The 24,810-nt window shown below is 34.5% G+C and overlaps 1 pseudogene; it reads left to right on the top strand.

The window, feature by feature from the left end:
- The first annotated feature begins 3,965 nt into the window (after positions 1-3,965).
- LOC149528992 (cationic amino acid transporter 1-like) overlaps positions 3,966-24,810 on the top strand; it is a 67,420-nt pseudogene continuing 46,575 nt past the window's right edge.

The raw sequence follows: 24,810 nt of genomic DNA, 5'->3' as shown, positions 1-24,810 counted from the left end.
GTATGACATGTTTTAACATGGGTACAATAAAAAATGTAATCAAGGTCCACTAGATAGTTTTTCCTTGATTGTTTAATATCAATATCACACATTCAGTATCCATGATATTTACATATTTCACATGCAATCAAATGCACAAATATTGTTGGAAAGGTGATTGATTGTTATAATATTGTAGAAATGACATGTTTTGGCATGGCTACAATTGGAAAATTAATCAAGGGCCATTAGATACATCCTATCCTTGATCCTTGTTATTTCCATTTTGAAATATTGTTCCCATAATTTTTAGGGTACTTCAAAAAATCCCCTTCAACCATTCTTACATTTCTTAGATTTTCCCAATAGGAGAATGCAGATGTGATAGGATCATTCTATATTTCAATTTTGTTATAATATATGTATGACCTATGAATATATGATTCTATTTCCAATTGGATGTTTTATTTTGAACAAATTAATATTTAACCATTCATGCTTGTACTATTGAAGTAGATTAGTTTTTCTAATTCTAGGATTATGAATTTTTCTTTGTACAATAATTGTGAAAGATAGTAGTGTGCCAAGATATGTTGTTGGGTGCTGGAATAAGGTAGACAAAGATAAGCTCACTATAGGCACACATGTTTTTCTTGACATGACAACACTTACAAAAATGAGGCTCTTCCTAGTGAGGTACTTAGCATTAGAATTTGACATTAGCAAGTTGTTAATAAGCACAAATTATATCAAAATCTTTGAAGGTATTTTTTGGAAAAAGGCTAATCATTTTGTTTGTGTATATTGGATGCAAGTGGACCCGATTGTTTATAATATACTACATGAGGATCCTAGCACTGTGAGGTACTTGGTAGTAGCAGGGTTAGAAGATCAAATTAGGGAGCTAAGAGAGTCTATTGGACTTCCTTTGATGAATCTTGAACTCTTTCTTAGGGTTGGAATCAAATCTCCTAAGGTAAAATTTGTGTGGGGTGTAAATTAACCATAGTAATTACATGTTTATGTAAAGTTCAACTTGCATGTTTTATTTATTCTTGTTGGAATTCTTTCATAGAGGTTGATTCTTTTTTCTCCAATTTTAGGGAGTACTTCTATATGGCCCTCATGGAATGAGAAAGACACTATTAGCAAGACCTATTGCTAGTAACATTGGTACCAATTTTCTTAAGGTTGTAGCTTAAATTTTTTGGTATCCATCTTACTTTTATGCAATCCAACTTTCTTATTTCTTGTACTTGAGGTTTGATTTATGCCTTCTCTTTGTAATATTATTTTTTATTTGATTTCAAGTGTTATAATAGATAAATATATTGGTGAAAGTGCAAATTTGATTAGGGAAATGTTTGGTTATGCATGGGATTCAAGTATGACTTCTTATTCATTTGAGCATCAAAAGACTAATTTTTGGTGTTTGTTAATATAATTACAAATGCTAATTTTTTATATATATAACAACAGTTTTTTTCTTTTTTTCAAAACATTATTTATGTTGAATTATTAGCTCATCACATCTAAGAATTTGAAGGTATTGACACTCAAAAGTATTTGGCTATATGCCTACAACCCTATTCCTCTTAGTAATTGCATTGCAATCTACTAACAAGTATTTGGATTAATATGAATGAAATGCTTAATGTTATAGTGGGGCTTTGTCGCAGCCATGCATCATATCTATGAATGAAATTGATGCAATTGATGGATGTTTTTTTAGTGAAGGAACAAGTGTTGATCGAGAAATTCAAAGAAATTTAAAGGAATTTCTTAACCAGGTAGATGGTTTTGATCAATTAGGAAAGTTATTGTGTTTTAAGGTGATCAAGATGTTGTAATTTTCAATCAACTACATTAAATAAGAAACTATGTTATTTGACTTATTTAAGATTCTTAAAGGTAGTGTATTTTTCATTGTGACTTGAAAATCTTGCTAATTTTAACACTAATTGTAGGTAAAAATGATCATGGCAACAAATCATTCTAATGTTTTGGACCCAACCCTACTTAGACCTAATCATTTGGATAGAAAGATCGAGATTTCACTTCAAAACATGAACAAGCAAGAATTTAAGTACTAAAAATACATGTTGCAAGGATTGTAAAACATAGAGACATAGATTATGAAGTTGTTGTAAAGCTTGTTGAGGTCTTGTTATGTTTCTTTATAATTTGAAATTTATCCAAAATATTTGAATTATTATCTTATACTACATTGGTTTGTTCTAGAGTTGGTAATTGTTTTCTAATTAATTACTATATAGTTGAGGTTATTTCAACTTTTATTAGGGCTTCAATGGAGCAGATCTTCGTAACATTTGTATGGAATCTAGTATGGAATCCATCCATATAGAGCATGATTACGTAAACTAAGAAGATTTTATGAAGGTGAATTTTCTTTCTCTTTCTGTTTAGAATTTTATAAAAGTGGAGTTTCTTGTGCTCTCTGGCTTGTAACTTGTACTTATCTTGTCCATTCAGGTTGTTTGCAAGTTGAATGAAGTAAAGAAACTAGAGTCAAGTTGTTCAAGAGTTGATCTATGTATTAAATATTTGTTGTTTAATTCAAAACAAACATACAAAAGTTATTTTTGGTCTTATTTGAGATATCTTGTATGTTCAAGTGGTAGGCAATGTGATCCAAATGATGTGATCATTTGATGAAAGAGCATCCTATGTTAGGGGTGTTTGGCTTTGGAGTTGTGGACTTTCTCGCCAAAGGAATAGTGCTTAGTTGCTCTTGAAAGTAATATTCACCAAGGTGCTTGATCATTGAAGGGGTTTGCTCGTTGACAAACTCAACAAATACTATTTCTCAGCACTTACTATTGTGCTTAGCATGTGTTGGCTGCTCAACATATATTGGTTGCTCATGTGTTAGTTGCGCAAAAATGCTTGTGGGAGCTCAACAATGCTTAGGAGTTTTTTGACACTTGGTAGTTTGTTGGTGTCAACTGGAGTTCTTGATGCATTTAATGCATGTAGCATATGATCATGACATGGATTGATCTAGAAGTTTGTGTGGACCTATTTGTGGTCTTGGTTATCTCTTTTATGTGCATTTAATCATGGTTTTAAACTTGAGGCTTGTCCTAAGTATTTTGTGTGGTTGTATCACATGTTAACTATGGTTAAAAAAAGGGTTAACATTTTGTATTTAATGTTTTTTATGAGCTGACTTGTAGCTTAAATATGCATTTAATGCAAGGGTTTTTATTTAATCTGTAATTTCTAGGCTAGCTTGTGGCTTAGCTAGGTATTAGCTTGTGGAGTCCTTAGTCATTATTGATCTAGCTTGGAGAAGAGGATGAAGTGTGGGAGAGAATTTTGAAGAGCTAGGGTTGTGGCTTAGAAAGCTAGGAGATTACTTGGTGGGCTTGTGAGCATAAGTTCATATTTCCTTGGGGTTTTCTTCTAGAGTTTAGATCTAGACTAGCTGAGATTGGGATTATGAGTTAGATCCTATGGATCTTGTAGAATTACTACTGTAATTATTGTTGTATTTGGCCCTAACCTGGAAGGCCTTATAGCTGGGCATATTGGATGTAAACAATTATATTTATGAAGAAGGTATTGTGATTTGGTATTAGATCTTGCTTTATTATTGTGTTTCCATTGTGTGGTTATTTGTTTGTGGCTAGGACATCTCCTTTAGGGATTCTCCTACCTTGCACTATATTAGCTGGTATCAGAGTGAAGGTTGTTCCTGAGTATGTAAACTAATCACCAAAGTTAAGGCAGTTTGCATTAGGATCTTGGGTTGGAGAAGGTTGATCTTGTAGAGCCTATTGATCTTTTAGATTTGTGGATCTATTGATTAGGGTTTGCAATTTTTTTGGAAGAAGTATCCTAGAATATTGTACCCTAGGGCAATTGATGATCTTAGTGATACTATGGGAGAAAGGATTTTAGAGAGCATTAAAGAAGATTTTAGATTTGAAATGGAGGAGGTTAAATCCAATTTCAGATCTAAGATGGCATTGATGAAGAGTGACATGATTGCCAAAATTGTGAGTGCTATAGGTGGTGTACCTCGGCATGTGGGTTCTAGAGGTAGTTATTTGGAAGTTGTTGAAGATTTTGAAGTTTTTGGTTCAAGTGATGAGGATAAAACTGATCATGTAGAAAGACCTATTAGAACTAGGCATGGTTAGTTTGTTCGACCTAGATCTCAATTGAAATTGAAGCATAAGATGGAGGTTTATAATTTCTTAGGTACTTTGAATCCTGAAGACTTGATTGATTGAATTAGTAAATTGGAAGACTACTTTGAGCTTGAGGATTTTGAAGACCCACTCAGAGTAAGTTTGGCACAAAGTTAAAAGAACATGATGTTCTTTGGAGTAAGGTGAAAAGAATATCACTCGATAGAGATTGATGGTGACTAAGCTAAAGGCTAAGTTCATCCCTATTGATTATGATCTTGAGTTATTTAGGAGATTGCAAAATCTTAAATAGAAAGATATGTCTTTGAAAGATTATACTGAGGAGTTCTACAAGTTGGTCCTATTCAATTTAGGCATAGAGTATTGTCAAAGGAAAAGGTAGCTAAGTACATTGATGGTTTAAGATTCAATATTCAAGATGAGGTTATTATGTTGAATATTTCTTTAGTTGAGGGTATTTATTATTATTCTTTGAGAGCATAGGAAAGGAGAAGTAGGAAAGCTTAGCATAAGATAAATTGAGTGTAGAAAGTGAACCAAAACTTGTTGATAAGAAATAGAGGATAGGTGGAGGTGTGTTATGAGGTAATTGCTATAGATGTGGTGAGGAAGCTCATATATTTTTTTGAATGTTTGCATTATAGGAAATTTGTTGTTGTGAATGAGGTTGAAGTCCAAGATAGTCAACCTCAACAAGGAGATAATTTACTAGCTTGGTGAGTACTAGTTGGTCAGAGGACATTGGATTCTTGTCAGAGGACTACTTTGTTCAGAACTCATTGTAAGTCTAGTGGTAAAGTGAACAATGTGATTATGGATGGTGGTAATACCAATAAACCTATTGCTAAGGAGATGGTTTATAAACTTGGTTTGAAGATAGTGAGACATCCTTATCATTATAGGATTTGTTGGTTGCAATGTGAGCATGCTTTGGAAGTGAGGAAGTAGTGCCTTGTTGATTGCCAGATTGGGCAATATAAGGATCAAGTGATGTGTGATATTGTGGACATGAATAGTTGTCATGTATTTCTTGGTAGACCTTGGCAATATGATTACAGGGTTGTGCATGATTATGTCAAGAATGTGTTTACTATTGTGAAAGATGATAGGAAGCATTCCCTGATTCCTTTATAGAATGAAGAGCTTAGTAGGAGGAACCTAAGTATTGGCAATCTAGTTGAGTTGAAGGATTTTGAGAAGGCTAGAGATCAGTATGGAAAGAAGACTTGTGGAGCACCAAATATGGATGTGAAGAAGCAAAAGAAGAGCAAAGGAAAGAGTGTACAAGTTGAAGACTTGGAGGATCTATGTGTAAAGAACTAATTTGAGATTTATTTGTTGAATCCCAAAAGATGTTCGTCTAGCTTCTAGAACATATTTTCAAACCTGGAGCATCTGATGTAGGAGCATCCTGGGCTTTCTTTCAATCCTACATGTTGGGGGTATTTGGCTTTGGAGTTGTGGACTCAGTCACTAAAGCAGTGGTGCTTGGTCGTTGTTGAAAGTAGTATTGGTCAAGGTGCTCAATCATTGAAGGGGCTTAGTTGCTAAAGAACTCAGCAGATATTGTTGCTCAAAACTCACTATTGTTCTTAGCATGTGTTGGCTTCTTGACATGTATTTCTTACTCAGTATGTATTAGTTGTTCGACATGTATCGATTTCTTGACAATGCTTGTGGGAGCTTAGTGATGCTTAGGAGTTTTTTGAAACTCAGTAGTTTGTTGGTGTTGACTAGAGTTCTTGGTGTGTTTAATGCATGTAGCATGTGATCATGATGTAGATCAATCTGGGAGTTTGTGTGGACCTATTCATGGTCTTGGTTATCTCTCTTATGTGCATTTTATCATGATTATAAACTTGTAGCTTGTCCTAAGTTGTTTTGTGTGGTTGTATCATGCATTAACTATGGTTAATAGGAGGGTTAATATTTTTTATTTAATGTTTGTTTGTGAGCTGACTTGTGGCTTAAATATGCATTTAATGCAAGGGGTTTTATTTAATTTGTAATTTCTAGGCTGACTTGTGGCTTGGTTGGGTATAAGTAAGGGGTCTTGTGGAGTCTTTAGTCATTATTGATCCAACATGGAGAAGAGGATGAATTGTGGGAGAAAACTTTAAAGAGCTATGGTTGTAGCTTAGAAAGCTAGAAAATTACTTGGTGGGCTTGCAAGCACAAGTTGATATTTCCTTGGGGTTTTCTTCTAGAGTGTAGATCTGGACTAGCTGAGATTGCGATTGTGAGTTGGATCTTGTGGATATTGCAGAATTGTTATTGTAATTATTTTTGTATTTGGCCCTAACCTGAAAGGCTTTATAGGTGAACATATTGCATGTTTAAACCATTAAATTTATAAATAAAGTGTTGTGATTTGGTATCAGATATTTCTTTATTGTTATGCTTCCATTTTGTGGTTATTTGTTAGATGCTAGGACATATCCTTTGGGGATTCTCCTGCCTTGCACCACATCTTCATTGGACTAGTGTGGTCCTTAGTTTTCTTAAGACTTATGTCATGTGTTTCTTTATAAAATTTGATGTAATTTTGTTAGGCATTGTTTGAATCTCCAATATGATCCATATTGTTTTAATGACTGCAATCATACTTTAAAAGATATTAAAATGTTGATTCAAGGCTTGTCCTCTAGCCCATGGGTCAGAATGAGATTTAGGGTCTGTCTGCATGCATGGAGATCTCAACCAAGGTGGATAAAATGTAAGAGATTGTAGGATAAAACTTTATTCACTTTGTGTACTTTCCTATAATTTCACCTTGCATTTGAAATAACTTCATAAGTGAGAGATCTACATATTGGAGAGAAGGCATTTTAAGTGAGAGATCTACCTATGATGCACACATGCTTTTAAATTTTTTTCTACAGACTTCTTAATTTTGTCACTACCAAAAATTTACAAGTGAATTCCACGATGATAGATAAAATAGGAAATTGAACCTATGTGGAAGTATGTTGAAGGTGGTTGTGTCAATTTGGAGAATTCAACTAAAATAGTACGCAAGAAAAATTTATTTAAAGGTGATAAATGAAATGAAAACATGGTTGAAAATGCCTTCAAATGCTTACACCCCTAGAGTTCTCTTCCATGATAGGAACTAACAATAGAATACCAAAACTACCATTTTTTTATAATGAAACAAGCCATCACTATTGCAACATCTTACATGATGGGATGTCATCACTCTCACAACATTGTCATCACACACCATCACACTTATGATGGTAACTTCCATTGGATGGTCATCACTCAAACAAAATTTTCATTGCATGTCATTTTCATTGTGATGTCTAATCTAAAAAATGTCTATCGGGCCCGTAACAACTCCATCTCAAGTGTGATAGTAGACTAAAAATGTAAGTCATTGTAATTGTGATAGCCAACCATCCAAATTATGATAGTGTGAAGAGGTTCTCTTCCCCTTTCTTTTTTCCAAATTGTGATGGATTTAGGTGTCCCAATTGTGATGAACTAGCTTGTCATCATAATTTGAGACAAAAAAATTCTGACGCTTGTCCATCAAGGGCCAATTCATGCTACTATCATGCGGGTGATGGGTGGTCATCGTAATTTGAGGCCAAATGTAGTAGTGAGTAAGAGTGATCTTTATAGATACATTCAAACCAAAATGAATTTCTCGAATATAGAGACCATGTTTAGTATTTTTATATATGCATCAAAAAATGGAGGAGAATTTCAAACAAAAGGAGAGGAGGGAGAATTCTATGAACAAAAAAGGAAAGGTGAAGGTAGTAAGCTTATAAGACAAAAAATAGCCAATAATCCATCTCCAAATTCACCAACAAAGAAGACATGTGTGAAATCCATAAAAGTCAATCTCTCATAATGCTAAGGATTGCAGAACTATAAAGAATTTAATGATGGAAACTCATGAAGAAGCTAATGAGCCTGAGGTGATATTTTAGCAAACAAAATGAAGATGCACAAATCATTGAGGTTGACCCATATGCCATAGTAGCCACTACAAAGGTTATTTCTCAAGATGATGTAGAGAGATTATTTCATTCACAAATTTGGGTATAAGGAAATGTAACACCTTGTTAGGCAACCCAAAAGAAATTAACCTAAAGTTTCACTAAGTTTTCCAAACTTTTTTTAAAAAGATAATAATATCAAATAACATAGTGGAAGCAATAACATGCATACATGCATAAGCAATACATAAAAAAATTACATCTCTTAAGGGTTCCATGATGTTGAATCACATTCATAAGTTTTAATAATACTAAAATGATACATAAAAAATCCACATCATAGATAAACTAAAAGCACAAATCCATTTAAATAATATACAATTACATAAGATGTCTCTTGGCATAACCAAAATGCATAATAATTTGTTGTATAAGTCATAAGGTATGAAAAGCTCAAACAATATACATCATGAATAAAATACATCATCTCATATTATCTATGATAATCAAATATAATACAATAGAATATAACCATACATTAGAATAAATGATCACAATGATAGTAATGACTGCATAGGGATAGCCAGCATCACCATCTAGCTGTTAGATCTTAATGATATAAGTAAAAATCACTACCACCTGACCTCGTAGAACCTAAATGGCACACTCCCATTGTGTTGAGGAGATAAATGCAAGTCCCATAAGGATATCAATCCCAAAAGTCCAACCAACATCTAGGTCAAGAAAAACCTGATAACAATCTATCTCAAAGCTACTAAGGTAAAACTGACATCTAAACCTAGAGTCAGCAAAGACACATATGAAATCTACTATGTAAGTGGGCAAGTGTCATTGTATGAGTCAACTCTAAGGTTACCCTCGTAGTCTCTCTGGACTGTGGTCCCCTAGTAAATCTATGCAGCATCAATATCCTTTTATACAAACAAGGCATACTAATGAGGCAAGGTCGCAACCAAGCATCCTCTCCCATCCTAGCCTATACTAGCACTTGAGGCATGGGCAAGGAAAAACAACTAACTCTTTTTAATTCATTTTAAACCCATTTAATAATTGTTATCTCTCAATTATTAAAATAACCTACAATGGGTTACCTAGGCAACCTCTTTAGGGCTCTAGCCTCCATCGTAAGCCACTTCCCAACAAACATAAAGATAATTTACCTTCATAAGATCATAATAACACACTTCAATTCTTAAACAAACAACTAGAAAGCACCAAAAGATAACTAATCAAAACCCATAGATTTCACCACTACAATCACCATATAAAAATTGATCAATAACTCAAAGATCATTTTACAAAACCCTACCATCATTTGACATCATAAACCAATAAGGCCTCTGGTAAACAACCAAAATTGGTCAACACTCTAAGTCAACCTAAAACCCAAAACAAAATGAAACATTCATCACAACAAGTGTAGTTTTATAATTTTGTTTGGTTTTTAAAACATAAGATTTTGATTAAACAACAGGGTTCAAGTTTTTGTACTTCATTTAAAAATATACATCCCTAAAAGTCCATTTACAAATGTTTACAAATTTCCCCTTTATAGATAAATGGTCATTTAATTAAATCAATATTAGATTTAAAAATAAATAATACAATTATATCTTGTTGATTTAAAACGAAAATCAATTTTAAAATCTTGTAATTAACTAAACTAAATATATTTTAATTAATTATTAAAATATATTATTTTATTAACAATAATAATTACTATTTAATAATAATATAATACTGAATATTTAATACTTATTAATAATATTTAATATTAATAAATTTAATTATTATTAAACAAAATATATTAAAAAAATTAACTAATAAAAAATAAATTAAAATTTAAAAAACTTTAAATTTCTTATGTTATGGCTCGTTGACCTTGCTGCAGCAGTGGCTTTGGCTACTTACGTGACCTCGATTGGCACAACAACTATGGTTGTTGTTGGCAGTTGGGCTATAGAGCACCATGGGAGTGGGGACAGGGAGGTCATTGCCCACTCTCCCTCTTCAAACATATAATTTTTTTAATATATTTTAATTTTTTTTTAAACAATAGCCTCCTCCATTAAAATAAAATTTCATGATTTACAAAATTTGACATATGATATTAACAACCTTTTCAGTATAGATCTAATTGGAAAATGAATACAAAATTATCAAATTGTAAGATTTAAATTATGATATTCCTTTTTTAAACCCTAGCCCAAATTCAAACAAACTAAATAAGAATCCCCTAAATTCATCAAATAAGGGTTTCAATTCTGAAATTCTTTCACAAATGTTTTCAAAGAACAGTAATTTTCATCCCAAGGGTTTCAACGTGAATTAAGTTCTAAAAACCAATCAATTCAAACATGGAGAAGATAGAGATTCCAAAAGAGGAATTACTGCGCAAGACTCAACAAGATCCTATCAAAATGTGATGCTAACTGATCAGATGTTCAAAGCTCACAAGAAAATTCCTTTCCTTTCAAAAACCCTCTTTCTCGAAAAATGGCTCCTCCAAACCTATGTGTGGAGAAATGAGCTCTAATTTCTTAATAAAGAGCTTTCTCCATTTAGGGTTTTTGTTTTGCAATCACATGAAATCTTTTTCTTAATATTTTATTTTATTTTAATTTCATGTGCAAACTTTTACATTTTAATTTAAAATAAACTTTATTAAATTAATTCCCTCACTCTCTTATTAAATCACAAGATGTCTTTAATAAAATATTTATTAATTTAACTAATAATTATATTTAGATTTTATTATTAAAAATGAAACTCCTAAATAAATTATTATTAAATTAAATAAATATAACTATGCCAAAATTAGAAGTTTAATTAATCTTTAAATGTAATTTTTTTGTTTAATTAATTTCTTAATTAATTAAATATAATTAAATATTGAATTTTTTTAATAAAATTTTCGTTAAATAAAAATCATCTAATACTCTTTTAATTTGATTTAATTATCACTAAAAATCACAATAGACCCACAAAACTAAATATGAGAATCCATTATAAAGCATAGAATACTAAATCAAACTCAAGTGTCAAAATCACGAATTCATGTCACTTGAAGAATTTAGAAGGCTAAATAACTTAGATACTTGTCAAGTACTTTCTAGGACAATTGACTTAAGGTTAGGATTTGGACTCAAGGATAATCTCCTCTCTTTTACCATTGAGATACTGTGATAGGGCACACTCATCCTAACAATTTAAGGAAGTCAATGCTTGGTACCTATAATCTGCATAAAATCAAAGCATGTACATATACATATAATCTAAACTAAATATAAAATGGTAGGAAGTGGTGCATCGTGTAGATCCTAACTAGCAGGTGACTACGACTCCCTCCTTCAACCACATCAGAAACATCATACATAAAGTAAAACATATATGTACACCATACACATGTATCCATAGAAACTACATATAAATCATCCATCTAACTATCATTGTGAAATAACTAAAATCAGTATATATAAAAGCATCATCATCAAAAGAATAATTATGTACACATGAATAAATGAGTACCAAGTAACTCATTCCAAAAATCAACTGAGTATGAAATAACATCCAAACAAATTAGGTAATCAAGTACCACAATCATAAAACATAATCATAAAACTGGCCTAAAAGAGTTTGGCAATACAACATGAAAAGAAAACTAGGGGTAGGCATTACAGGAAGGGCTTTGAATTTTATTGTTGATAGTGGTAGTAAAAAAAAAAGATATTTGTTGAGACTATAAAAATATAGAATTTTAATGGAACATCACAGTCACAACCATATTCTATGGGGTGAGGGAGCCAAGGGTGAGATATTCAAGTAAACAAGTAATGTTGTCTTTCATATTCCATAAAACCCTTCAAAGATGAGGTGATCTATGATGTAGCTCCTCTTAATGTCTATGATACTTTGTTAAGGCATCTATACATGTATCAATATTTGGAGTGTATGAGTCTAGGTTAGGAAGTGTGATAGTCAAATTGGGTGGACAAAAGTACCACATACAAGAGTTAAGTCATCCACACTCTACATCTTTGATTAGTTCAAAACAATGTTGAAAATTACTAGCTCAGACTAGTACATTTTTCTTATTAATGATTCATCATGAGGAACAAAAAAGAACTATGTATAATTCTCATGCCATGGTGACCATCACAACAAAAAAAAAGATCAATGGATCAATTTTTTAAAAATTATTAGAATGTATTTTAGCAACAAGGGTACCTTCACACTACCAAGTGACATGTGTGAAGCCACAAAAGTGGTTCACAGTTTTAGTCATGAAGAAAAGTGACAAAAAGTGGAAAACACTATTTTTAGGGGCTTCACATGAACCTTAGGGGTTTCCTTTTAATCCTAGGCACATGGGCTTCAAATGAAGCCTCCTACACCCACTTGCATAGGAGGCTTCGTTCAAATACATAATCCTCCTTGAAGCCCTTATTTATTCAATTGTTCTTTACTTTAAACCTCATTTTTACTATTTGGATTTCGTGGACCAAGGTGTTAGAGTGAAGCATATATCATCTGTGGTTTGCATCAACATCTCATTTTGGCCTCCTTCCAACATATAGCATTTGGCGTATGTATATTTTCTTCATTTTTATGTTTTTAATAAAAAATTAGTTGTTTTTAATGAATATTTAGTTTTTTTAATGAGTATTTCATTATTTTTTATTATATCGTAATTAGTTTTTATGTTTACATGTTGTCCTAGTTAGTTTTATGATAAATGAGTATGTTTTGATTATGTTACATACTTTCGCACAATAATAGTTAGAAAATATTGAGAAAACATAATCAAAATCATAGTTAGAAAAAATATTAGGTTTAGAAAACAAAAACCCCATTTGGTTACAAAATAAGACTTAAAAATATTAAGTAGATACAAAAAAGAAAAAACCTAGGTAGATAAAAAATAAAAAATAAAAACCCTAGGTAGACAAAAATTAAAAACAAAAACCCTACATCTAGAAAATAAAAAAATCCTCTCCTGTCAAGTTTTTTCTCTCCTCGTGCTCTCTCTCCTCTCTATTTCTCCTCACTTTCTCAAGCTCCTCTCTTTCTCCTCACTTTTTTTCTCCTCTCTCTCCTCACTTTTTCTCTCCTCTTTCTCTCTCCTTATTTTTATTTAAGGATCTCTCCTCACTTTCCCTTATATGTCCTCTCTCTCCCCTTACTTTCTCTCTCAACTCTATCTCCTTTTTCTCCCTCTCCTTACTTTATCTTCTCTAGAAGTTCATTACTTTCTCTCTCCTTATTCTCTCTCCTCACTTTCTCTCTCCTCTCTCTCTATTCTCACTTCATCTATCCTTAGTATCACTCCTCTTTTGCTCTCATTATTTCTTAGTCTCTCTCCTTACTCACTCTCCTCACCCTCTCACCCTCTCACCTTACTTTCTCTTCTCTCCATCCTCATTTGAGCTCCTAACTTTATCTCTCCTCTCTATCTTCCCTCATTCTCTCTCCTCACTTAAAGAATGTATATGCTTATATGTTTAAATATAAATATTTAATTTATATATATTTGTTTAAATGTTTTAGGTATTTAGATGTGAAATTTAATGTTCATTTTTAGATGTACATTTAATTTATTTTTTTGCCTATGCATGTACACTTAATTTATTTTGATGAAAATTTATAAATTTATTTTTTTATAAGACAAAAATAAGACATATTAACATGTAATATTACCTATTAACACCCAATGGGACCTCTTAATATGTAATATGACCTATCAAAACTTATTATGATGTAAGACATGAGTAATAATACCTGCTACGACCTAATATGATCTATTATGACATAAAATGACCAATAATACCTATTAGGATATGACATTCAACTAATAATGTCTATTAAGATCTATTATGAGCTCTCGAGACCTTAGATTATTAATAGGACCTATTATTACATAACACATGACTACCTATGACTATAAGGACTATAGGGACCTAATAGGACACTTTAAGATCTTAGAGGACTAAGAACATTGAGTATAGGACTAGAATTAGGATACAACATGACTAATAATTCTTATTAGTACCTATTAGGAAATACTATTCAACTAATAACACAATTTCTCTCTCCTTTCTCTCCCACCTCTCTCTATTCATTTTCTCTCTCCTTTCTTTCTCTTTACTCACTCTCTCCTCACTTTCTCTCTCCTTACTCTCTTTCTCTCCTTACTCTCTCCTTACATTTGGTTAAATGTTTTAGATATTTAGATGTGAAATTTGATGTTCATTTTTAGATGTATGTTTAATTTATTTTTTACTTATGCATCTATATTATATCTTAAATGACTAATAAGACCTAGTAGTACATAATAAGACCTATTAATAAACAAAATTCAACTAATAAGACATATTAGACCTTAGATTACTAATAATACCTAATAGGGCCTAACATGAAATAACATGACTAATAACAGTTATTAGGATAGGTAAGTGGACGTATTAGGACATAACATTCAACTAGATAATATGTATTAAGACCTAATATGACCTTGTCAAACTTTAGATGATTAATAAGACCTAATGGGACCTATTAAATCTTATATGACCCAATATTATATCCTTTAAAAACTAAGATGAGTTAACATGACTCAACATTTTATATGTTAATATTAATTTTTATTCAATACATGTTCTTGTACTTACACGCACACGCGCACGCGCGCACGCACACACACACACACACACACACACACACACACACACACACACACACACACACACACACACACACACACACACACACACTTAGGTACTTAATAGTAACATTTAATCTACACATGTTACTCATAGATGGAATCATATGATAGAGATCATGTACCCCAAGATGATCCTATTCATGTTTAGGGTCTAGGATAAGGTCTAGGATAGGAACATGGGAAGCCTTAGGATTAGGGATAGGATTGTGGAAATCTTCAGGAATGGGGCAGGATCATGGGAAGCCTCATGATTAGGGACATGGACATGATTAGGTGCAAGGAGAGGCACAATGATGTGGAAAGAGACAAGGATAGGGACAACATTTTGATGTACACCATGTCCACCCTCATGCTCTCAATATTGTGAGAATATTCTAGTTTGTAACTATAGAGATGGAACAACCCAAACAGTGAATTGAGAGATCTTGGTATCATTTATAGAGATATTTGTGAGTATATTTTGATGAGTCTTTAGGATCTTACTAATTGATGTAGATCATAGACTACATTTGTGCCATAGTCCATTGATAGGGATTTTGTAGAGCTTAGAGTAGAGGTCTTAGGTGACATTTCCTTAGAGTGGGTTCAAAGCTTAGTCCCTAAGGATATCATCAAACAAGATGTATTTTGATATTATGAGGGGAAGATCAAGGTGAGGGGATATCAAGTTTCATAATGTGTTATGCCATAGATTGCATGTATGATATACCCTTCATTTTTGGTATCATGTGGTTGTTATCCTAATAACGACTAGATACCACTATATGTTTCCCAGCAATTGTATGTAGAGTACCATTTAGGGCACTACATGAAAAATTTAGATCTTACAACATATTATGGTCAAGGATGTGGCAGAGTTTATGTTTGTGATGAGTTCTATAAGGTTGGTCAAGATCCACCTATTCATCAAGAGTTGGTTGTTCAAAGGACTCCAGTGATGGCTACTACTACAAATAGAGTTGTTCTTGATTCTTAGATGGAAGTGCTTGATAGGATAGGACACATTGCCACTGCATCCAGTTGTATTACATATGACACTTTGGGTAGATATATTATGAGTAGACCCAGTCATCCCATATCATCTTCAGAGGCATCATTGAGTACAACACCACTTAATGATGACATCTATAGAGTTTTACATGTTTCTAATTGGGGAGATATGCATTTCCTCAATGGAGAGAAAAAAATTATGGATATGGCCTTGTATTCTTTAGATGATCTTTTACATGCATATTTTCACATTGCAGATATGCAAAGGATACCTTTATATGATGTCACACATGAGATTAGACATATAAATAGCCCAATATTCAAATTGACACTACACTCTACACATGAATTTGGCATACATTAGAGTACACATCACTTTGAATAGGATTTTGGCATTGAACACTCTACACATCACTCTAGTGCTCAAAAGTCTAGTGCTCAACACTCAGCAGATCACTTAGCTCATTACTTAGATGCATAATAGTCTATTGCAACTCCATTTGAGGGGATGTGAATTAGAGATATTTCTATTATTATGGATAAACTAGATGTTCTTAATGAGTCGATATGAAAGTTAATTTGAAATGATGTTGGAACTAAGATAGGATCATGTCTAGAGGTGATATTTTATCCTTTTAACTCTACACCACTTATATCTAGATAATTAGAGATGGAACATATTGTGTGTCACTATTGATCCTCTTGCTCCTTAGACCTAGGTGCCTATTTTTAATTGAACTCTTTTACAATAACAATTATATACACAAGTATAATTCATGTGATGACATTTGCAAATTAATAATATTTTTGTAGGCACACATAGTAGAGCATACTTCTTCCAATGTGGGCTCTGATCACAGAAAGAGGATAGACATTATTGATGCAACAACTACTACCAATGGGAGTACACATATGATGTATGTGACACACACTAATGCTTAGGTGATTTTTAAATAGACTTTTAAATTAAATTGTACATAGGTGTATACTTCTATCACTACATTCAAATATGTATATGTATTTTAAATTTGTTTTCATATAATGCCCCTCTTAGGAACCCAAAATAGATAAACCTAGTATGATACAAAGTTCACTAAACTATTTCTTTAAAGTTTAAATAGCATCACAGTAATAAATTGGAAGCAATATACACAAACACACCAATTACACATATGGAATTATGATATAGGTTTCATTCCTCAAAGGTTCCTTAAAATGTTGAGTCATGTTTAAGAATTTGTATTAATAAGATTAAGTCTTAAGCACTATGTCCATAGTCATAAAATGAATAACATACCCATAATTTCATAAGAAATACATAAATACAACTAATACAATAAAATACATCTAATGAATAACATACATTTCACATGTCATAGAGTATGCAATAATAAATACAACTACATCAAATACAATACTACATCTCGTAGGATCTCAAAATATATGATACATATATGCATCAACTAAATAGAAGTTTAAGGATCTAAAGGAGATATTATTCTTAATCAATTCAAGAGAAGCTATATTTAACAATAAGTTCAAAAGTGAACTATTAAAGACTTAATTAAGAAAGAAAAAATTGAATCATCTTTAATGCTCCATGAAAATAAATCATTTCATCTCTTGTCCATTTCACTGATAAACAAAGCCCTCCTTTAACATGATGTTAGTTAATCAAACTTGAACTATCAACCATAAAACCAAAACTCTTGTGTATGTATATTTGCTTCTTCATGCTTAGGTAGATTATGTAACAATTATTATGAGCCACTCTTAAGCCCTTGACACTAATGTATACAAAAGTAATGCATGACATCTCAAGAAGAATAACCTTTCCTAATGTCAAAATTATCCTTGGTCATGCAGTGAAGATTGGGAAGATCACACCATGAAATGACATCCACAAGAAAAAAAGAACAGATAAAAAACCATGATTCTCTTTAAAATTATAATGGAAGGATCAATAGACTAGGAAAATTCAATAGTCTTGCAAGACATTTAATTGAATTACAACCATTCATGAGTGATGCTAAGTTGTTTTCTTCAGTATAGGTACGCCTTCAATGCAACAAGAAAATCAAATTTTCTCATTTCTTTAATGATTATAATATTTCAATTAGTGTTTATATTATTTTGTTGATTCATATGAGAGGTGTTCTAACTTTCCTGTTGATAATGAATTCATAAAATTTTGACAATGTTATTTTGAATTTAATGATTGCATCTCAAGTTGTCATCTTACCAATCTATAAAAAGTCTAGAAACTGATTGCAAAATAATGTAAACATTCAAGTCCAATATAGAGTATTTTGGAAGACCACTGGGTATATACTATAGCCAAATAAATTAGATTGTGGGTATATTTTAGATAGAGTTTTAAAAAAAGTGAAATTTTAAATTGATTTTCAACATCATTAGTTCCTTATGAAACATGGTCCCCTATTAAAGTAATAATGATCTTGTCTATTGGAAACTACAATTGGAACAATTATTATGTTGTCATTGCTTTCAAACTTATTGGTAAGACATAGTGTCAAATCTACTGGAGAGATATTTACCAACAGTGTAGAGGGTAATTGCACCAAGTTGTGGTGCCAAAAGGGGGGTATAAGTGAACACCTTTTTTTTTCTAAAATCAGCAATTTCTAAACTTCAACAAGAATTTTAAGATAGTTACGCTCAAAATTCAAAGATATGAGAAAAGAAAAAGTAGTAGTCCTTTGAATCTACTTTCTAAACTACTAATTTTTTTTCAAAATGGTTTAGTTTTAGGTCCTCAAAAAAGGGGGCCACAAAAAGTGGTACTCTTTATTCCAAAAAAAACATAACATAGTACAAAGTGTGGCCCCCCTAAAATTTTAACTTTTTTTTTGAAATTCTTTAATTGCTCTAGTCAAAAATTACTTAACACTATGTAGTTTATCCCAGATTTTTTGGTAATTTTACAATTTGTATTTTTTTTAATGAAAATTTCAACTAGACACATCCCAAAAATGTCAAATATCTATGTGCTCCTCCTAGAAATGATTGAAAACTAATCTAAAATCAAAACTTATTTTTTTCAAAGTGTGTAGAATGGAGTCTAGTTTCTAAAAAACTAAGTTGTTACAAAATTTGACAAACTAGCTAAAATCTATAGCCCAATTAGTACATGTTAGTTTTTGACAAAAAATGGACATACTTTCAAAAGAAATTATAGATGAAATGCTTGAAACAGTTCAAATAAAATAAATAAATTATATGGTTATATAGCTAACATAGAGACCTACAATGTCATGTAACCTAATCTTATCAATGCTCAGCCATGAGGAATCTTGAAGAAGAGCACACAAGGAAAATCAATCATTTTTTAAATGTTTGTAGTAAAACATGTCTTAGACTAGTTTATAGACTCCAAGCCTTTGGGTTGGATCCCCAAGGCAAAACCAAGCCTTAGGCTTGGTAGAATGAAAAGGTTTGAATATTGTGTATGCCCTATAGTGAGCACATGCTATTTAAGGCTTTCTAAATTTTGGTCTTAATAGCAATTGCATGTGTTAGTACACATGCACTATTGAGACATAAATAGTGCATACAGAGGGAAGAAGAGAGGTAGAGCAAGAGTGAGAGAGATAGTGGGGGATGTGTGTGTGTGTGTGTGTGTGTGTGTGTGTGTGAGAGAGAGAGAGAGAGAGAGAGAGAGAGAGAGAGAGTAGGGGATGGGAGAGAGAGCAAGTGAGAGAGAGTGTGGGATGGGAGAGAGAGGAAGTGTGAGAGAGAGTAGGGATGGCAAAGAGAGAGTACAAAATGGTAGAGAGAGAGATTGAGATTAGGGGATGGGAGAGAGAGGAAATGTGAGAGAGTGAGTAGGGGTGGAAGAGAGAGTATGCGATGGGAGAGAGAGAGATTGAGAGTAGGGTATGGTAGAGAGAGAGTAGGCAATAGAAGAGGGAGCGAGAGAGGGAGAGAGAGAGGAAAATGGGAGTGTGTGCGAGAGAGAGTAGGGCATGGGAGAAAGTGTGAGAGTGTGAGAGAGAGTAGGGGTGGAAAAGAGAGAAAGTAGGGGATGGGAGAAGGGAGAGAGAGAGTAGGGAATGGGGGAGAGAGTAGAGAGAGAGAGAGAGAGAGAGAGAGAGAGAGAGGGGGGGGGTGATAGGAGTTTGTGTGAGAGATCTAGAGAGGAGGGGATGAGAGTGGAGAGAGAGAGGGGGGATGGGAGTGTGTGGGTGTGTGAAAGAGAGAGAGTAGGGGATGGGAGAGAGAGAGTAGGTGGTGGGAGAGGGAGTGGGAGAGGGAGACAGAGGGGGGGAATGGGAATGTGTGTAAGAGAGAGAGTAGGGGATAGGAGAGAGAGGAAGTGTGAGAGAATAGGGGTGGCAGAGAGAGAGTATAAGATGGGAGAGAGAGATTAGGAGTAGGGGATAGGGGAGAGAGAGAGTAGGTAGTGGGAGATGGAGTAGGAGAGGGACAATGAGAGAGAGGAGGATGGGAGTGCATTTTTGTGAAAGAGAGAGAGTAGGGAATGGGAGAGGCAGGAGAGAGAGAAGGTAGTGGGAGAGGGAGTGGGGGAGAGAGAGAGTGGGGGGATGGAAATGTATGTAAAAGAGAGTGTAAGAGAGAGAGAGAGAGTAGGGGTTGGGAGAGAGAGTAGTGGGTGGAAGAGAGAGTAGAGAGGGAGAGAGTGATAGTGAGAGTGTGAGAGAGAGAGAGTGAGAGTGAGAGTGAGAGTGAGAGTGAGAGACAGAGTAGGTCATGGGAGAGGATGTGGGAGATAGAAAGAAAGTGAGAGATAGAGTAGGGGATGGGAGAGGAGAGAGAGGAGGATGGAGAGAGTGAGAGTGAGATAGAGAGTAGGCGGTGGGAGAGAGAGTGGGAGAAGGAGAGCAAGTGAGAGATACAGAAGGGGATGGGAGAGGAGAGAGAGAGGGGGGGATGGGTGTGTGTGAAAGAGAGAGAGAGTAGGGGATGGGAGAGGGGAGAGAGAGACATAGAGAGAGTAGGGGATGGGATAGGGGAGAGAGAGAGTAGGCAGTGGGAGAGGGAGTGGGAGAGGGAGAGAGAGGGGGGGAATGGGAATGTGTGTAAGAGAGAGTAGGGGATGGGAGAGACTGAGAGAGAGAGAGAGTATTAGATGGTAGAGAGAGAGAGAGTGAGAGTAGGGGATGGGAGAGAGTGTAAGAGAGAGAGTAGGGGATGGGGGAGAGAGAGTGAGAGTAGGGGATGGGAGAGAGAGTAGAGAGAGAGAGAGAGTGTGTGTGTGAGAGAGATAGTAGGCAATGGGAGAGGGACTAGAATAGCAAGAGAGAGAGGGGGGATAGGAGTGTGTGTGAGAGATCTAGAGACTAGGGGATGGGAGAGGGGAGAGAGGGGGGGATTAGAGTGTGTTTCTGAGAGAGAGAGAGAGAGAGAGAGAGAGAGAGAGAGAGAGAGAGAGAGAGAGTAGGGGATGGGAGAGGGGAGAGGGAGTAGCCCGAGAAAGAGAGAGAGTGAGAGAGAGAGAGAGAGTAACAGATGGAAGAGAGATAGTAAGTTGTGGGAGAGGGAGTGGGAGAGGGAGAGAGAGGGGGGATGGGAGTGTGTGTAAGAGAGAGAGTAGGGGATGGGAGAGAGTGTGATAAAGTGAGAGAGTAGGGGGTGGTAGAGAGAGAATAGGATGGGAGAGAGAGTGAGTAGGGGATGGGAAAGAGTGAGAGAGGGAGAGTAGGGGGGTGGGAGAGAGACAGTGATAGTAGGGAATGGGAGAGTAGAGAGGGAAAGAGAGTGAGTGAGAGAGATAGTAAGCGGTTGGAGAGGGAGTGGGAGAGGGAGAGAGAGGGGGGATGGGAGTGTGTGTGAGAGATCTAGAGAGTAGGGGATGGGAGAGGAGAGAGAGGGGGATGGGAGTGTGTTTCTATGAAAGAGAGAGAGTAGGGGATGAGAGAGGAGAGAAGGGAGAGAGAGAGAGTAGATGGGAGAAAGAGAGTAGGTGGTGGGAGAGGGAGTGGGAGAGGAAGAGAGAGAGGGTATGGGAGTGTATGTAAGAGAGAGAGAGTAGGGGATGGGAGAGAGTGTGAGAGTGTGAGAGAGAGTAGGGGGTGGAAGAGAGAGAATGGGATGGCAGAGAGAGTGAGAGTAGGGGATGGGAGAGAGTGAGAGAGAGAGAGTAGAGAGGGAGAGAGATTGAGGGAGAGATAGTAGGTAGTGGGAGAGGGAGTGGGAGAGGGAGAGAAAGAGGGGGGATGAGAGTGTGTGTGAGAGATCTAGAGAGTAGGGGATGGGAGAGGAGAGTGAGTGCGAGAGAGTAGGGCATGGGAGACCTAAGAGAGAGTGAGAAAGAGTAGGGGATGCGAGAGAGAGAGAGAGAGAGAGTAGGTAGTGGGAGAGGGAGTAGGAGAGGGAGAGCATGAGAGAGTAGGGGATTGGAGAGAGAGAGAGTAGGGGATGAGAGAGAGAGTAGGAGAGAGAGAGAGAGAGAGAGAGAGAGAGAGATTTAGGGATGGGAGATGGGAGAGAGAGAGTAGCCTGAGAGAGAGAGAGGGTATGGGAGTGTGTGAAACAAAGAGAGTAGGGGATGGGAGAGGAGAGAGGGCCAAAGAGAGTAGGTGGTGGGAAAGGGAGTGTGAGATAGAGTAGGGGATGGAAGAGAAGAGAGAGTGAGAGAGAGAGAGAGAGTAGAGGATGGGAGAGGAGAGAGAGAGAGTAGGGGATGGGAGAGGATAGAGAGTGAGAGAGTAGGGGATGGGAGAGAAAGAGAGTAGCTAATGGGAGAGGGAGTAGGAGAGGGAGAGTGCGAGAGAGTAGGGGATGGGAGAGGAGAGAGAGACTGAGAGAGAGTAGGGAATGGGAGAGGAGAGAGAGCAGGGAGAGAGAGAGAGTACGATATGGGGGATGGTGGGATAGGGAGAGATTTATTTTCACATAGTGTGTACACACTATGTGAAATCACCAAAAAATGGTTAGAAAGCAAGTTTGGGTCCCTTTTGGTCCATATTCTGCTTTTTTGTCTATTTTGTATTTTGTTGTTTCAATAGAAAACACAAGTTTCAAGCTATTGGAAGTTAGTGAACACTATTTGAAGAATTTTAGAAGCTAGCAAACACAAAATTCAATCATTGGATACACTATTTGAAGTCGTTTTGAATATTCTTTCTATAGAAAAGGTTAGTGTAGTCCTTTTTAAATATTGTTTGTTGATATATAGAGACAAATTTGATTATAATTTGATAGGTTGTTTAATATACAGTGAATTCATTGAAATTTGTATGTTCAAATGAATTGTTATTTGGAAATGGTTAAAAATTTTGCAAGTTGTTTGATATTTATTGTGTATTTATTAAAATAATTGTAATTTTTATATGTATTTGAATAATTTGTAATTTACAAATTGTAAGTAATTCAGATGTTTGAATAATTTGACATGTAGAAATCATCTTCATGTCAAGGAAGAAACCAAAAACTCAAACAAATGAAGAGAGGGAGAGAGATTTGGCAATTACAAGAGATAAAATGAAACTACTATGTAAACAAAGAAAATTGCAAAGCAATAATTAAGAATTGACTTTCAAAAAGGATCAAGAACCACCGATGCACAGAAACAAAGAGGAAGAATTGGAAAGACAAAGAGGACAGATGAGACTATTATGCTCAAGAAGACAATTGAATTGTGAAGCTACACAATCTTCTAATGTTGGAGTCATATCACCCTCTCATGTTGAAGAGACACTAATTTGTAGATTTGACAATGTACACACTCCATCATGTCATGTTGAAGGCACATCATCAACATATCAAGTAGGTGATATTTCATTTTTTGCATCTTATTGCCAAGGGATGTCATCTTCAGTTCAAGGTACACAAAACACTCAACCTTATGTTGATGTTCAAAATGTTGAGAGAATGAAAGAGATTTTGACACCTTCAAGAATTCATTTTAGAAGACCTAAATGTTTGATTGATATTTATACTAACATTTTGAAATCAATGCCTGAGAAGATTAGCAAGTGTACTTGCCAAAGAAAAGTTAATCGTATGTGGAGATTATTCTTTGAAGAATTAAATATTACAGGTCAATGTCAATTATTTGTTGAAATGATGAGGAATTTGAAATTTAGGCCTATCATGAAGATTCTTGGGCTAAGAACAATGGATGATTCACATGAAAAAAAAATATTGTAAAGAATCTAATGAGTGCTTATGACAAAGTGGGTTCTAAATCATGCACCAAAGATAGTAATATCACAAGACGGGTACTTACATTGACAATAGTAAGTACCCAAATGAAGAAATCTTGACTCATGAGAAAGACAAGAAAAATATTGAAAATTGATAGAGGTACTCTAAGGAGAGCCATGCTAAGGAGTTAGAGATTGAAAGATCCAACAAAAAATGAGTTATGGACATTTAGTGGTAGACTACCACAAAAGGATAAAGAAATTAGTGAAGCTTTGAAATCATTGATCAAATATTTTTGGAAAAATAATGCACGTGTTTCTCCTAATCAAAGAGATGTTGTAAGAAGGTGGATTGGTAGCCAAAATCGCAACCTACATGCGAAACATTTTCTTAACTCATCTTAGACAAATTTTTTACAAAATTTATTGGTATGTATCCTCAAATTCGAATAAGTTAAAGATTTTTTAAGATGGGTAAACCTTTTTATGTGAAGATAAATCACACGTGCACAACTTCTTGTTGTAGAATACATATTGAATTTTCTAACCATTTTGATATTTTTAGGCATATATGTGTGTTTCTGCATTTTGAGTTTATTTTCCAAGATTGTGACATGAATGAGCCACCAAGATCTTCAAGAGAATTCATATTCAACATTTTATGTGAAATAGGGAATGGCCAACAATTTTACAAGACATCATGCTTGGATGGTACATGCTTATTTTGTGGTTCTTTGCAGCTTTTACTAACTTGTGAATATATGGATAGTACACATGAAATTGGAAATGAAATAGTAGATTACAGAAAATTTAAGACAGTGATATATGCTGTAAAAGATGAGAAA

The sequence above is a fragment of the Cupressus sempervirens genome, chromosome 11, assembly GCF_028749045.1.
Source record: "Cupressus sempervirens isolate cs-2001-9-10 chromosome 11, ASM2874904v1, whole genome shotgun sequence".
NCBI lineage: Eukaryota > Viridiplantae > Streptophyta > Pinopsida > Cupressales > Cupressaceae > Cupressus > Cupressus sempervirens.
Note: the sequence above shows the minus strand (reverse complement) of the source record. Positions and strands in the feature narration are given on the sequence as shown.